At 38.1% G+C, this 16,021-nt stretch overlaps 1 protein-coding gene across 4 annotated transcripts in view; it reads left to right on the top strand.

Annotated features, from left to right (window-relative positions):
• Window positions 1-16,021, top strand: part of Hmt-1 (ABC transporter ATP-binding protein/permease Hmt-1) — a 284,462-nt gene that overhangs the window by 37,210 nt on the left and 231,231 nt on the right. The window lies entirely within an intron of this gene.

Genomic DNA, 16,021 nt, shown 5'->3' with positions numbered 1-16,021 from the left:
TCCTTTCATACAGATTTAAAATGGAAGCCTGTAAAATGTTTTGTACTATGGCAGGATTGCTGGTGTTTTCATTCTGTCTCATGGAAATGAAAGAGGATAGGTAAATCTTACATATTTCTTCTTACATTCAACATAAGCTCAGCTATATTTTCCTGTGTTTTGCAATACTGTAGTTCTTAACCTGGTAATATTCTCTTGTATTAGAGGCCTGGCCTGAGACTGGGCCAGGGAAGAAGAGACTGTAATCCCAGAACCATTAACGTAACATATAATCAAATAACATGTTGAAAGTATGTATCCAAGACAAGACTTGTATGAGTGGATTCAAGTTATACAAATTTAAATTTAGAAAGGTTATAGAAAATGCTGGTGTGGCAATAGTTTTTGATTTGAGTAGAATAAAACCAGACTAGCATTTATGAAGTGAGTATGTTGGATAATTTTAAAAATAGGTTGAACAGGAGGATGGAAGGAAATAGAATGACTTCAAGAGTGTATAAATCTGTAGTGGAGGGAAGGTGGGGTATGGGTTGGCCTAGGAAAGGTTGGAGGGAGAGGGTAAAGGAGGTTTTGTGTGTGAGGGGCTTGGTCTTCCAGCAAGCATGCGTGAGCGTGTTGAATAGGAGCGAATGGAGACAAATGGTTTTTAGGACTTGACATGCTGTTGGAGTGTGAGCAAGGTAACATTTATGAAGGGATTCAGGGAAACCGGCAGGCTGGACTTGAGTCCTGGAGATGGGAAGTACAGTGTCTGCACTCTGAAGGGGCCCCTCAAGGAAGGTTCCTTGATGTTGGTGAGGGGCTCTTGATTTAGGGAATTGGATCTGTGCTCCAGTTCCCCGAATTAAGCCTGAATGCCTTCCACATCCCCCCCCCAGGCGCTGTATAATCCTCCGGGTTTAGCGCTTCCCCCTTGATTATAATAATAATAATGCACTCTGAAGGAGGGGTGTTAATGTTGCAGTTTTATAACTAGTGTAAGTGAGCCTCTGGCAAGACAGTGATGGAGTGAATGATGGTGAAAGATTTTCTTTTTCGGGCTACCCTGCCTTGGTGGGAGACTGCCGATGTGTTAATCAAAAAATACAAAGTAGGTGCATGATTGAGTGTGGTTGGTAAAGTTAGACCTGTCTAGCATGGACCAGTAGGCCTGATGCAATGCTCCATTACATCACTTCACTTCAATATTCATAAATTAAAAATCCACAATTCTTGGCCAAATTGTACCAAATACACCTACCATCCGACTTACGACCTGCTCAACTTACGACCACTCGACTTACGACCGTGTTTTTTCTGCCAAATTTCTGGGAAATAAACAGCTATTTGTGTTGTACACAGTGTTTATCCTAAACCTTACAGTATAAAATACAGCACTTACAGCATAAAAAGTAAAGTAAAACATGAAATACCAAAATAAAACAATAAAATAAAGTCATTACAAAAATGTTTTGTTGATATTCAGTAGTAAAGTTCGACTTACGACCATTTTGACTTACGACCGGTTTCTCAAAACTGAACTCGGTCGTAAGTCGGATGGTAGGTGTAAATAGGAACCCATCGTACCATACCTATGCTGGACTACCACATATAAAAGATTAATACATTTGATAAATTAATAACCTAGAGAAAATAATGAATTATGTGGGGGGGGGGAGTGTGTGAAGCAAGAAGGTTGGGTGAGGGCAGTGGACTATGTCTGTTGTACCAATGCATGTGTTTAACTAGTATGTCACCCATTATAACAGCATTTCAAGTCAGTTAGATAATCTTTATGATCACTAATAATGTAGTATTGCATGCTATCTAGAATATATTTTGTGCCTTTTCTCTATGGCTTGGGGTCTTATCTGTTTTGTACAAAGGATGCTGTAACTGATAAGACTGCTACTATTTCCTGTTGTCTCTTTATACTCTACAGTACATAATTTTATTTACTGTACATATTTATCAAAATACATGTGTACATATAGGGCAAAAGGTTGTTAACCACATTTAAAATATACTTACCAGTGTAGAATGTTGATAGAGTACTGTAATCATTGCAGTCATTTTCGGAATGCTGTATTCCCAACAGCCTAGATGAAAAGACTAATTTAAGTTTTCTGTAATATTTACAACTATACTAAATTACATCTGTGCGCTTTAATAATGCACATATCATTTATTACAATTAATTTTGTACTTTATTTTGCATGTAATATCTTTGTAATGTATAACAGGTTTTAAATATGGTCCTTTTTTTGACCTCATTAAGAAATTTTGAAAATCACTGCTTTCTGTGGCATGCAGCCAAGCATTTTTAATACAGTAGTATGAAGGTATTTATATTATGTACTGGATAACTCAGGTTATGAAAAGCAGTTTTGATTTTTTCCTAATTTTACATAGTGTTTAAAGGTGGTACAGTAATTCACATTACTATAATTATTCTTAAAATTTTACTGACTCAAAATACTATGGAACCATCTTTCCTTCAGTTTCATTTTGTATGTGCAGTATTGATATTTTAGTGCAGCTGTAATGTGCAGATGAACAACACAAAGAACAAAAGGAGTCACATTGCCATAGGTATGCAAGAAATAAACAAGGACAGTATATTAAACATGGACAAATCTTTAATTTAATTTTTCTTGACATAACTTGGCATGGGTTTTTGGGTTATGCAGCTAGAATAATCTAATGCTTGGAGGGAAAACTGCTATACATTATTATAAAAACAACTATTTGATATGCATTTACTGTATTTACTCTTTTATTAAAAATAGCTATTTTTTAAATGTTTCTGTTTTATTACATAGCAATATTCCACATTGGCATAGTTGTGACACATTTTGTATTAAAACTTTTCTTTTGGTTCAACTTTCATGACTTCATGGGAATTGGTATCATTTTTTTGTTAAATTACAAATCTAGTTTTCATCGTTTTTTTTTTTCCTAATCCTTTTTTTTTTTTTTAATTTGTGCTTCTTAATGGCTTGTGTTGTGTGTGTAAGGAAAGTTTTGCTTCTGTACTATCTTAAATATATTCACACTGGTTTAGCTTTGCTTAATGTGACATATGGCTTCAGTTGTAACCAGTTCAATGGACATGTTAATGCTTTAATAAAAGTTTTCTAATTTCAATTTTATTTTTTCCTATACAAGTTTTAATTGAGAATGTGGCAGGAAAAGCCCATAAACCCCAAAAATTGTTAGCACTTAATGGATTACTGGTACTGTATTTTTAAACCATTTGATGTTGTCGATTACTTTCATCGCATAATTTTAATATTTTATTTAACTCAATTTTATATACACTGCAATGGGGAATGCACTTATAAATGCCAGCTAATGAGAAGTTTTAGTGCATTTTTCCATCATCTAAAGCATGTATTAATCTCATCGTATTTGATGGAGTCAGAGGGGAATGTATGAGAGTATAGTTATACCAATGCTCTTATATGGGTGTGAAGCATAGGTGGTGAATGTTGCAACAAGGAGAAGGCTGGAGGCAGTGGAGATGTCATGTCAGGGCAATGCGTGATGTGAGTATAATGCAGAGAATTCGTAGTTTGGAAATTGGGAGGAGGTGAGGGATTATTATTGAGAGGGCTGAGGAGGGGTTGTTGAGGTGGTTTGGACATGTAGAGAGGAGGGAACAAAATAGAATGATTTTGAGAGTGTATAAATCTGTAGCGGAGGGAAGGCAGGGTAGGGGTCGGCCTAGGAAAGGTTGGAGGGAGGGGGTAAATGAGGTTTTGTGTGCAAGGGGCTTGGAGGGGTGTTAATGTTGCAGTTTTATAACTGTAGTGTAAGCGCACCTCTGGCAAGACAGTGATGGAGTGAATGATGATGAAAGTTTTTCTTTTTTGGGCCACCTTGCCTTGGTGGGAGATTGCCGATGTGTTAATAAAATAAAATATAATGGTAAGCTGTCAGAAGTTGATTAAAAATAAAGGCATGATTGTAGTGAATTCCTTTATTTGTAAAATTTTTCAGCTAACATTGGGCTCTTTTAAGTACATAACAGACATGAGGTGCAGTGGCTTAAATAATCCATACTGAGTGAGTTCACTTGTCCAGGTGTCACACTGAAGCACGAGGCACCTGAACAAGCTGTGTCACTCCCTGTGGACTATTTAGGCTATTAGGTATATCTTATGTCTGTTATGTACTTGAAAAAGCCCATTGTTAGTTGAAAAGTTGTACTAATAAGGGAATTTACTGCAGTCATGTCTTTATTTACTTTTTTGTATTTGATCATATGCACTGTTGAAAACTAAGGATTGTACATTTAGCATATTTTCATCCAGATAAGTATTTTTATGGTTAATGGAGGTAGTAACAAGATTTTAATGAAAGCATAATTTTTCATCAATAATTTTCTTTGGGTTATTTAATATAATTAAAAAAACTGTGACCGTGTTTTTGGTTTAAAACAGTGACTTTGCGGTGTATTTTCATGTGGTATTTATGGTTGTATTCTCATTTCCTTGATCTCATTTGATAGAATGGCAGATATATTGTAGAAATAGAAGTTATTTTGAATGGTTTACTGAACAAAAGTAGCCTGAAATTGAGCTCAAAGTAATGGAAATGTTCGATTTTTGACGATGTTGAAGAGTCAACCAATCATGTCATGCATCCAATAGACGTCAGCTGGTGGGTTTAATATGGATTCATGAATACACTGATATTATTTATACAATTATTACAATTATGCAGTAGTATGAATAACAGCAAATCATCTATTTTTTGTGTGACTAAAAATTCAAAATGAAAAGCAAGAGTAATGCATATAAAAGGGGCCTGGAGATGTGACTTATGAACAAAGAAAAATGTTATTTTAGTGCCAGGAATGTCTGCATTGTTTATTCTGGCCCCTACTTTGAAACTGGCCTTTCTTGAATTTTGTGTGAAATTGATCAAATTAGTAATTTCTGATCACTTTTTTGTGAAGTTGAAATAGGTAAATGAGCAGTTTCTTGTACTCAATCAATAGAATAAAAGGAGGTCTAGTGAAATAGCTATGAGCTTTGGTTGAAAGGAGCAAAAGAATTGGCCCAAAATAGGGCTCAAAGTACGTGAAATCACCTATGTGTAAATATTGCTGAGACCGCTAAGTTTGCGAGAGCATAATTCCCTGAGTTTTCCATGAAATTTCAAACTTTTGGTTTCATTACCAAGGAAAAACGTTCTCTATCATTTCATAAAAAAAAAAAAAAAGATTTTTTTTTTTTTAAATTCCTCAACACTGTGAGCAAGTTTGCAAGCAGGGGTCTCGACACTCAAAGGGTTAATAGAGAACAACATATTATAAAAGCCAGAAGTTGATAAAATCCTCATGTCATTTAGGATATTTTATAATGACATTGATACTTTGGAACCCATTAATTACTTGGAAAGGTTGATATGCTGTTATGATCAGGGCAAATGTTCCAGAGGGCTGAAGAGGGGTTATTGAGGTGGTTTGGTCATTAAGACAGGATGGAGCAAAATAGGATGACTTGGAGGGTGTATAAATCTGTAGTGGAGGGGAGGAGGGGTAGGGGTTGTCTTAGGAAAGGATGGAGGGAGGAGGTAAAAAAAAGTTTTGTATGCAAGGGGCTTGGACATTAAGCAGGCATGTGTGAGCAAGTTAGATAAGAGTGAATGGAGACAAATGGATTTTGGGACCTGACGAGCTGTTGGAGCGTGAGCAGGGTAATATTTTGTGAAGGGATTCAGGGAAACCAGTTAGCCGGACTTGAGTCCTGGAAATGGGAAGTACAATGCCTGCACTTTAAAGGAGGAGTTTTGGATATTGGCAGTTTGGAGGGACATTTAATCTGTTGTATCTGGGTGCTTCTGCAAAGACAGTGATTATGTATGAGTGATGGTGAAAGTATTGAATGATGATGAAAGTTTTTTCTTTTCTTTTTTGTTTTTTTTCTTTATTTTTGGGTCACCTTGCTTCAGTGGGAAACAATCGACATGTTAAAAAAAAAGTAGGAAATGACAAGAATTTTGCATGATGAACCAGTAACAATGCAATTATTTTTTTTTATTATTAACACACTGGCCGATTCTCACCAAGGCAGGGTGGCCCGAAAAAGAAAAACTTTCCCCATCATTCACTCCATCACTGTCTTGCCAGAAGGGTGCTTTACACTACAGTTTTTAAACTGCAACATTAACACCCCTCCTTCAGAGTGCAGGCACTGTACTTCCCATCTCCAGGACTCAAGTCTGGCCTACCGGTTTCCCCGAATCCCTTCATAAATGTTACTTCACTCACACTCCAACAGCATGTCAAGTATTTAAAACCATTTGTCTCCATTCACTCCTTTCAAACGCACTCACGCATGCCCGCTGGAAGTCCAAGCCCCTCGCACACAAAACCTCCTTTACCCCCTCCCTCCAACCTTTCCTAGGCCGACCCCTACCCCGCCTTCCTTCCAGTACAGACTGATACACTCTTGAAGTCATTCTGTTTCGCTCCATTCTCTCTACATGGCCGAACCACCACAACAACCCTTCCTCAGCCCTCTGGACAACAGTTTTGGTAATCCCGCACCTCCTCCTAACTTCCAAACTACGAATTCTCTGCATTATATTCACACCACACATTGCCCTCAGACATGACATCTCCACTGCCTCCAGCCTTCTCCTCGCTGCAACATTCATCACCCATGCTTCACACCCATATAAGAGCGTTGTAAAACTATACTCTCATACATTCCCCTCTTTGCCTCCAAGGACAAAGTTCTTTGTCTCCACAGACTCCTAAGTGCACCACTCACCCTTTTCCCCTCATCAATTCTTTGATTCACCTCATCTTTCATAGATCCATCCGCTGACACGTCCACTCCCAAATATCTGAATACATTCACCTCCTCCATACTCTCTCCCTCCAGTCTGATATCCAATCTTTCATCACCTAATCTTTTTGTTATCCTCATAACCTTACTCTTTCCTGTATTCACTTTTAGTGATCCTTTATTGACAACGTTTCACCCACACAGTGGGCTTTTTCAAGTCACAAACAGATCTACCAGATCTGCAATTATAGTAGGAGACTTTAATTCAAATGTTAATTAAAACAATGTTTAAGGGAATCAAGAAGCAAATAATATAGACTAATAAGCATGTTGTAGAATTGTTCTCAAATTCAACTTCCAATATATTAATCTCACTGGAAGTCAGCGAGACATTAGCTAACAATTATCTTAATTGTATACGCCTTAAAGTGAATATGTGCCAGTTTTAGTAAACAGCACATGCTACCAAACTACGTTTGGTAGCATGTGCTGGGAACTTTGATATCATTGCATTAACTGAAACTTGGTATGATTTAAAGAGTCGGGATATGATTGCTGAGTGTAATATTCAAGGGTTTAAGTTGTTCCGTGTGGATAGATGTAATGGGGAGGGAGGAGGAGTTGCATTATATGTTCGAGAAAATATTAATTGTTGCATAAAAACAGGTATAAAAATAGATGGAACAGTAACAGAGTCTGTTTGGGTAGAGTTTGTAGAGGGTCAAGAAAAACTAATTCTAGGTGTAATATACCGACCTCCTGGCTTGGATCACGATAGAAGGAGACTTCTTTGGGACGAAATTGTTAGGGCTTCTAGACACAATAACATAGCCATAGTAGGGGACTTTAATTTTAGTCAAATTGACTGGAATTCTTTGACAGGTAATCTAGAGTCCAGTGACTTTATGGAAACAGTTAGGACTGTTTTCTGAAGCAGTGCATAACAGAGCCTACCAGGGGTAATTATTTGCTAGACCTAGTCTTGTCAAATAAGGAAACACTTGTAAATAATCTGGAGATCACTGAACAGCTTGGCGCAAGTGATCACAAATCCATTACTTTTAGCATTAACTGGGAATGCAAGAATAATGATAATACAGTAAAAATCCCTGATTTTCGTTCTGCCGATTATAATGGACTTAGGGAACACCTGTCTAATCTTGATTGGGATTATCTAGCTAATGATTTTATTGACGATGATCATGCTTATGATTATGAAGGGATCTGCTTTTATGATTGTTTTCTTAATAATGTACACTGTGCCCAGAGTACAGTGGACCCCCGGTTTGCGATATTAATCCGTTCCTGAGAGCTCATCGTAAACCAAAATTATCGGAAAGTGAATCAATTTTCCCCATAAGAAATAATGGAAATCAAATTAATCTGTGCAAGACACCCAAAAGTATGAAAAAAAAACTTTTACCACATGAAATATTAAGTTTAATGCAATAGAATAATTACAGTAACAACAATAACAATAGAATAATAACAATAGAATAATTGACACTTACCTTTAATGAAGATCTGGTGATGATTGATGGGATGGGAGGAAGGGAGTGTGTTGAACCTATTGTTTAGAAGGGGAATCCCCCTCCATTAGGACTTGAGGTAGCTTTTCCTCCTGAGTAATGTAGGTCCTGCTTGGCAATTTCTTCCAAAACAGGCCTGTTTTGTCACAATTAAACACTTGTTCAGGTTTCAATCCTTCAGCCTCTATGTACTCCTTGAATTCATGCACATATTTTTCAGCCACTTTGTGGTCTGAACTGGCAGCCTCACCATGCCTAATCGCACTATGCACAAATAACCCGCACATAAAAGAGAGAAGCTTACGACGACGTTTCGGTCTGACTTGGACCATTGACAAAGTCACACTAACCAGAAGTGGAGCAGGACGGCTATATATAGGCAGGAAGAGGTGGTGGTGGTAGTAGTAGTACAAGAATGGTATATAATACCAACAAGATGAAATTAAGACACATGCGCAACACCCGGTCATCCCTATCGTAGACGTTTCGCCATCCAGCCAGCCACTGGATGGCGAAACGTCCACAACAAAGACAACCAGACGCCGCACATGTGTCTTAATTTCATCAGTAATTGCAGTAGTAGTAGTAGTAGAAGAGGTAGTAGTAGTGGTAGAAGTGGGAAATAAGGAGGACGAGCCAGTCAAATACAAAGGAAGGGGAGCACTGCAAGAGAGCTAGGTGCCCACTGAGGGAGAGCAAGCGCACAGAGGTGCGTGAAAGGGGAAGTGGTGAAATAAATGAAGAAGGAACAGAAACACAAGACAGAAGAGAGAAAGACAACCCAGAGGAGAAAAGGAAAGAGGAAAGGGGAAGAGGGAGAAGAAGAAAAAGAAAAAGAAAAAAGAAAAAAAAAAAAATGAGGAGTCAGGGAACACCCGTGACTTAACCTGACTCCTCATTTTTTTTTTTTTTTCTTCTTCTCCCTCTTCCCCTTTCCTCTTTCCTTTTCTCCTCTGGGTTGTCTTTCTCTCTTCTGTCTCATGTTTCTGTTCCTTCTTCATTTATTTCACCACTTCCCCTTTCACGCACCTCTGTGCGCTTGCTCTCCCTCAGTGGGCACCTAGCTCTCTTGCAGTGCTCCCCTTCCTTTGTATTTGACTGGCTCGTCCTCCTTATTTCCCACTTCTACCACTACTACTACCTCTTCTACTACTACTACTACTACTACAACTACTGATGAAATTAAGACACATGTGCGGCATCTGGTTCTCTTTGTTGTGAACGTTTCGCCATCCAGTGGCTGGCTGGATGGCGAAACGTTTACGATAGGGATGCCCGGGTGTTGCGCATGTGTCTTAATTTCATCTTGTCGGTATTGTATACCATTCTTGTACTACTACTACTACTACTACTACTACCACCACCACCTCTTCCTGCCTATATATAGCCGTCCTGCTCCACTTCTGGTTAGTGTGACTTTGTCAATGGTCCAAGTCAGACCGAAGCGTCGTCGCAAGCTTCTCTATTTTATGTGCGGGTTATTTGTGTATCGTTCCAGTCATGGTATTGTGCCTTTTTTGTTATTTAATCACACTATGTATGCCACTACGATTCTTAAATCTTTCAAACCAACCTTTGCTGGCCTTAAATTCACTCACATCACCACTAGTTGCAGGCAATTTCTTTACCAAATCGTCATGCAACTGCCTAGCCTTTTCACAAATGATCGCTTGGAAGATGCTATCTCCTCCTAACTGTTTTTCATTTATCCACACCAATAACAGTCTCTCAACATTTTCTAACACTTGTGGTCGCTGTTTCGTAATCACAGTTGCACCTTTTGCAAGAACAGCTTCCTTGATTGCCGTTTTCCTGCTCACTATAGAAGAGATGGTTCATTGGGGTTTACTATACAACCTGACCAGCTCCAATACACGCACTCCACTTTCATACTTTGCAATTATCTCTTTCTTCATTTCAATAGTCATTAGCACCCTTGGTCTCGAAGGGTTGGCACTAGAAGCTTTCTTGGGGCCCATGGTGACTTATTTTGCAGAAACAAGCACCAAAAAGAGTGATAATATGGATAATATAGAATGTACCGAATGTATCCTTAGATGCGCGCACACTGGCTGGCTTGTAAACACTGGACACGTCTCGTACGAATCGTATCGCATACCGGGTTTTGTATCGGGAAGCGAGCCAAATTTTTTTCGATCAAATGCATCGGTTACAGGATTTATCGGATACCAATAGCATCGGGAACTGGGGGTCCACTGTATATACATTCCCCAGAGAGAAATTAGGTCTAATAATAACAATCCCAAATGGGTTAACAGGAGGCTAAAGCATCTATTAGGGGAGAAAAGGGGAATTTATAGGCGCATCAGAAGAGGAGAGGTTAACCTTACTGACCAATATGTTCAGCTTAAAAGAGAAGTAAAAAAGGGGATTAGAAAGGCTAAATGTGACTATGAAATTAGAGTTGCTAATGAATCAAAGACTAATCCAAAGGGGTTCTTTCAAGTGTATAGGACGAAGGTGAAGGAAAAAGTAGGACCTCTGAAAATTGGGAATGGACAGCTGACGGATAATGAACTGGAAATGTGTTCCTCATTTAATGACTATTTTTCGTCAGTTTTTACACAGAAAGATGTAAATGAGATTCCAGTAATTAACAATTTTTAGTTCCTGATGAATTTGAATTAATTAATATTACTGTCACGAGGGACATGGTTATTAAACAGATAGACAAACTGAAGCAAAATAAGTCCCCAGGACCCGATGAGCTGTTTTCCAGGGTACTTAACCCTTTCAGGGTCCAAGGCCCAAATCTGGAGTCACGCACCAGTGTCCCAGAATTTAAAAAAAAAAAATTTGTTATTTTTTCTTATGAAATCGTAGAGAATCTTTTTGTGAAGGTAATAAAACAAAAAGTACAAAATTTGGTGGAAAATTGACGAAATTATGCTCTCGCGAATTTTGATGTGTCAGCGATATTTACGAATCGGCGATTTTGCCGACTTTGACTCCCATTTTAGGCCAATTACATTATTCCAATCAACCAAATTCTTAGCTATTTCACTAGTATTACTTCTATTCTATCGATTGAGCACAAGAAATCGCCAAGTCAACTGTTTCAACTACAAAATAAAGTGATCGGAAATTGTTAATTTGGCCAATTTAACACAAAGTTCAAAATATTCCAATTTCAAAATAGGGTCCAGAATGAATAATGTAGGCATTCCTGGCACTAAACTAACATTTCCTCTGTTCATTAGTTATGTTTTGAGGCTTTACAAATAAATTCCATTTTGATTTTTTATTCACATAATGAATTTTTATTCACACCAAAAATTAGAAGATTTACTGTTATGCAATACTGTAATAATTGTATAAATATCATCACCATATTTGTGAATGTATATTAGACCCACCAGCTGACGTGTATTAGACGTGTGAGGTCGTTTGTTTACTCTTGAATATCGGCAAAAATTTAACATTTCTGCTACTTTGAGCTCAGTTTCAAGCCATTTCCAGTGCTAAAACCAATCAAAATCATCTCTATTTCTGTAATATGTCTTCCGTTCTATCAAATGAGACCAAGAAATCGCAAATACAACTATAAAAAACATACGAAAAAACACTGCAAAGTTGCTGTTTTAATCGAAAAATCATGATTTCATTTTTTTTCTCTCATTATACACAGTGTGCTGCAGGATCTGTTTTATGTGGTGCACACATACCACATAGATGTATTCTCTCATATCTAGGCCCAAATGTACCACTCACAGTTTATCAGAGTGAGCTGAGCTCATGGCGTAGATCTACGGTTTGGACCCTGAACGTAAAGCCGTAGATCTACGGGACGGACCCTGAAAGGGTTAAGGAATGCAAGATGGAGCTTAGTCAGCCATTAACGAGTGTGTTTAATGCGTCCATCCTTATCGGTGCTGTGCCACAGTTGTGGAAGATGGCTAATGTGGTTCCTATATTCAAATCAGGGGATAAGTCTGTTCCTTCAAATTACCGTCCAATAAGCCTGACATCTATAGTGGGCAAGTTATTAGAATCAATTATAGCTGACATTATCAGAAGTCACCTTGAAGAGCATAACTTGATAAATGAATCTCAGCATGGATTCACGAGAGGTCGTTCCTGCCTGACAAACTTACTGACGTTCTTCAATAGAACATTTGAGGCAGTTGACAGTGATAAGGAATATGATATTGTTTATTTGGATTTTAGTAAAGCCTTCGATAGAGTACCTCACAAGAGACTCTTAAGAAAAGTGGCAGCTCATGGTATAGGAGGTAAAGTTCTAGCATGGATAGAGGCATGGCCTACGAATAGAAAGCAGAGAGTTACCATTAATGGAGTGAAATCTGAATGGGGATTAGTCACTAGTGGTGTTCCACAAGGATCAGTTTTAGGCCCTCTCTTGTTCATAATCTACATTAATGACCTTGATGAAGGGATTACAAGTGACATGGGTAAGTTTGGTGATGATACAAAGATAGGCCCTATAATTCACTCTGAGGAGGATATCAATGAACTCCAGGACGATTTGAACAAATTAATGTCTTGGTCTGAAAAATGGCAGATGAAGTTCAATGTGGATAAGTGTAAAGTACTTGCCCTTGGTAATGAAAATAACCCTCGAAGCTATAATCTAGGTGAAGTAGAGCTTGATCATACAGAATGTGAAAAAGACTTGGGAGTCATGGTAAGCAGAAATCTAAAGCCAAGACAGCAGTGCCTTAGTGTGCACAACAAGGCCAACAGTTTATTTGGATTTACAGTGAAACCTCAAAAATCGAACTGCTCCCAACACAACCAATTATGTAAGTGTATTTTTGTAAGTGCTTTTATAAGTGTATTTTTAAGGGTCTGAAATGAACTAATCTAATTTACATTATTCCTGATGGGAATAAATTCATTCGGTAAAGACACTCGAACAGACTTCTGGACCGAAGAAAGTTTGATATTTGAGGTTCCACCGTATCTCAAGAAGTATAAGTAACAGAAGTCCAAAAGTTATTTTACAGCTCTATACATCACTAGTGAGGCCTCATTTAGATTATGCTGCTCAGTTTTGGTCCCCTTACTACAGGATGGATATAGGCTCATTAGAGAACATACAGAGAAGAATGACTAAAATGATTTACTGTGTAAGGAACCTCCCGTATGAAGATAGACTTAAAGCCTTAACCCTTTGACTGTTTCAGGCCCCTTTCTGAAACTGTCATTCTATGTCGCTAAATTTTTGGAAAAAAAAATAAATAATTTTTTCTTATGAAATGATAGAGAATCTTTTTCCGATGGTAATGACACCAAAAGTTTGAGATTTGGTCGAAAACTCATGGAATTACGCTCCCGCGAAGTTAGTGGTCTCGGCGACATATGCGTATCAGCGATTTCGCTGACTTTGAGCCCTATTTTCAGCCAATTCCGTTGTTCCAGTTGACCAAACTCATAGCTATTTCTTTAGAACTCCATTTTATCTATCTGCTGAGTACAAGAAACCTCCCATTTACCAATTTGGACTACCCAATATTGTGGTCAGAAATTGGCAATTTGGCCAATTTCACGCAAACTAAAAAAGATGCCAATTTCAAAATAGGGTCCAGAATAAACAAGATAGACATTCTTGGCACTAAAATTACATATCCTCTGTTCATTACTCACATCTCTAGGCCCCTCTTATATTATTATTGCTTTCTATTTTGATTTTTTATTCATACAAAAAAATACAAAATTTACTGTTATGCAGACTACTGCATTATTGTAAAAATGGTATAAATAATATCAGTGTACTAGTGAAAGAATATTAGACTCCCCAGTTGACGTGTATTGGACGTGTGGTGTGATTCGTTTACTCCTGAACATTGGTAAAAGTCGAACATTTCCGCTACTTTGAGCTCAGTTTCAAGGTCGTTTTCATCGTCAAAGTAATAAAAATCATCTCTATTTCTGTAATATGTTTTCCATTTTATCACCTAAGACCATGAAAACGCAAATACATCGATAAATCCTATATGAAAATACACCTCAAAGTCGGCGTTTTAATCCAAAAAAACGATCAGAGTTTTTTTTCTCATTACGCACTGTGTGCTGCAGGATTTTTTTTATGTGGTGCACACTGACCACACAGACCCATTCTCTCACATGTGGGCCTACAAGCTTTCTTCCGCTTGATTTGAAGCCGCTAGAATTATTGAGTATATATACGTCTGAAACACTGGCTCGTAAGACGTATATATACGACCAAAACAGTCAAAGGGTTAAATCTCCACTCTCTGGAGAGGCGTAGAATGAGGGGAGATATCATTGAAGTGTATAAGTGGATGATGGGCATAAACAAGGGAGATATTGAGGAAATGGTATGGTGATACCGACAAGATGTGGAAAAAGACACTTATGTACAGTTCAGGACATTTATTAAAGGAAACGTTTCGCCACGAGTGGCTTCTTCGGTCCTAATACGTACAGTGTACAGAGAAAACTAAGAAAACGCATATATATAGTGGCAGGAGGCAGGTGAAGTGACGCGTGGGAAGAGGTGGTAGTAGTAGTAGTAGTAGTAGTAGTAGTAGTAGTGGAACTAAGGAGGTGAGATTAGAAAGGGACCTGCTGACATCATGTAACAGCAGTTCCCAGGATGGGTAATATCCTTTTGATTAGTAATTTTGAAGTACTGTAACTACCGGATTTTTGCTTTATAGTGCTACTGACAGTGATTAGTGTAGCTTCAATGCATTTTCTCCATCTTAAGTCGTCTTCTTTAATCACTAATTTAGCTTTATTGAATTTCATGAGGTGTCCAACATCGTCCCTATGATGAACACATGCGTTTTTGCGGTCATCATTTCTGCAAGCATCCTGGGAACTGCTGTTACATGATGTCAGGAGGTCCCTCTCTAACCTCACCTCCTTAGTTCCACTACTACTACTACTACCACCTCTTCCCACGCGTCACTTCACCTGACTCCTGCCACTATATATATGCGTTTTCTTAGTTTTCTCTGTATTAGGACTGAAGAAGCCACTCATGGCAAAACGTTTCCTTTAATAAATGTCCTGAACTGTACATAAGTGTCTTTTTCCACAAGGGAGATATTAATAAAGTACTGAGGGTGTCGAACCAGGTAAGAACCAGAAATAATGGATTTAAGTTGGATAAATTTAGATTTAGAAAGGACATAGGTAAGTACTGGTTTTCTAACAGAGTTGTAGATGCATGGAACAGTCTTCCCAGTGGGGTGATAGAGGCTAGGACCTTGGGTAGCTTTAAGAAGAGACTGGACAAATATATGAGTGGTAGGGGCTGGGTTTGATTGGTGTCATTGGGTACAGGAGTTATTTCTTGGGTAGCTTAAGGTAAAGGTCATTTTGATAAGGACCTGCCTTGCATGGGCCAGTAGGCCTTCTGCAGTGTTCCTCCATTCTTATGTTCTAATTACAGAGTATGTATTAACTTTCACAAAATTCATAGAGGTATTGAGTAACTGGAAGTAAACTAGATTAATTTCTTTTTATCACCTGTCATCTCCAACTGAGGTAAGGTGACCTAAAAAGGAAACACATTAACTATCACTTATTTAATAGCTGTCTTACTAGAAGTGCACAGATCTAACAGTTCAAGTGATGTTCTGAACTGTAATATCCTCACTCTACTTCCCACCTTTAGGACTTTAATCTGGTTAGCTATTTTAACTGAGTCCCTTCATAACTATTAGTTTACTCACACTTGAACAGTATGTCTCCACT

The sequence above is a fragment of the Cherax quadricarinatus genome, chromosome 63 (assembly GCF_038502225.1).
Source record: "Cherax quadricarinatus isolate ZL_2023a chromosome 63, ASM3850222v1, whole genome shotgun sequence".
Classification (NCBI taxonomy): domain Eukaryota; kingdom Metazoa; phylum Arthropoda; class Malacostraca; order Decapoda; family Parastacidae; genus Cherax; species Cherax quadricarinatus.
Note: the sequence above shows the minus strand (reverse complement) of the source record. Positions and strands in the feature narration are given on the sequence as shown.